The sequence below is a fragment of the Montipora foliosa genome, unplaced genomic scaffold (genome assembly GCF_036669935.1).
Source record: "Montipora foliosa isolate CH-2021 unplaced genomic scaffold, ASM3666993v2 scaffold_485, whole genome shotgun sequence".
NCBI classification, from domain to species: domain Eukaryota; kingdom Metazoa; phylum Cnidaria; class Anthozoa; order Scleractinia; family Acroporidae; genus Montipora; species Montipora foliosa.
In genome coordinates this window covers 737,501-739,313 of record NW_027179795.1, presented here as the reverse complement: position 1 = coordinate 739,313, position 1,813 = coordinate 737,501, and positions in this window count along the sequence as shown.

Below are 1,813 nucleotides of genomic sequence, written 5' to 3'. Positions count from 1 at the left end.
CCCCTCGGTTCGCGCCTTAGCGAACCTGCTCTCGTTTCTACAGAATGATTATTAAAAGAGAGTCTCAAGCACCTTAACTGACACTAAATCTTACGTCACAGTCACTAAAGATGACTGGACACTTAGACGTCATAGGATAATTGAAACCAGAGGAAAACTTGTTACCAGTTACTCTAGTTTTCTACCCCCCCCCCCCCCCCCCCCCCAATTTAGTTAGGATTTTCCGTAACCTTGATGATAGCCCTAGGGGTTTTATCCTGCTAAGTTTTCTATTATTCAGTCCGAAGATTCATAAGTCACCTATAGCTGGGAGGCCTATTGTGGTTCATTCATATATCACTAGGCCTATTAGTATTCTAGTTGACGAATTAGTCATACCCTGTCTTAGTATGCGACCGTATCCCACTGTACTGCGTGACTTGGAGGAACTGATCCAATATTTAGAGAAAGTTGTGCTATCCGCAAATAAATGATTCGTCAGTAATCGGATACTACGTTATGAGTACAGGATTCTGGGATCTGCACGAGGCAAGCATTGCCATTCTCTAGAAAGAAATGTACAGAAGAAAGTTTTGTCTTCGTCAAAGGCAGCGATGTTGGATTGACAAAGAATAATGCATTTTCTCCCTGATTTTGTGAGACCGTGAGGTGGTTGAATAATTGTGTGTGAAAATTGGCCAGTATTGAAAATAATAATACTCTTTATTTGTGCCTCAAAAATATTGCTTAATAAGCATTGTGTCCAGTTTTTCTTGGGAACGTTATAAGTCTAAACACACAAAAAAAACAAGGCTTGTGCAAGATTTTGGAGAGACAAACGTAGACTATTATGATATTTTTATACTGGTTTATTATAAGTTTTTGTGTGGTTATAATTGCGATAAAATCTATCGATTAGCACACTCTTTCTTCCATAAGATTGAGTGTGAGAGTACAAAGTTCGGTATAAATCTAAGGGGATTGACTCAATAAAGCCTTTTTAATATGTAATGACTTTTATCGAGATTGCTTTCTTCGAAGTTATAACGCGTTAGAACATTGACATAGATGCTCAAAGGAGAGAAACTGTTGTACGGGAGGATGGGAATTTTTTACCGATCGAGAGCCATTGCGCTGTCACGTTGGAGGAATTAAACCAGTGATCGAAAACACGGGAAATCTGACAGTCGTCAAGCAGTGCTATTGAATATCATCCGCAGGTTTTAAAGCCGTTGCTTTTCTCTCCCGTCGAATCCAGTGGAGGAACCGGCGTGAAATAAAATCTGTCGACAACTTAACAGGGGCACCCAACGATAATCTTATGTGAGATATGTGTTCGGGAGAGTCCAACTGCTCTAAGAATTTCGGTTCTCAGCTACAGATTTATTTACTAAAACATCACTTAAAAGATTCGCAACCAGGAAAAAGTAGTCTCATGTTTTCGGAAGGGATATTTTTGCAATTTTTGACACTTTCGGCAGCAGTTTCGGATAATCAAATGGCTTGGTTGGAAGTTCTTACAAGTTAACATTCAGCTAGCAATTTCTGTGGTAAAGATTATCATTCCCTAGGATTTTCAGACACTTCAATTTTCAGCTTAAGATATCCGAACAGATCACCTTTTTCAGTTCTAGGTGATAAGAACATCTTTTTAGACTTTCTGTATACATTACAAGCAGCCTAGAAATGACACTCAAAGTCTTTTGGCTTATTTGCTGGTTGGGGGCCCTTGAACTTTAAGTTGAGCAATGCTGCTCAACAGAGCTATTTGTACATTTTCAACTAAGCAAAAAATGGTTCACATTTAAAATCCATCATGGACACTGATTTTTCG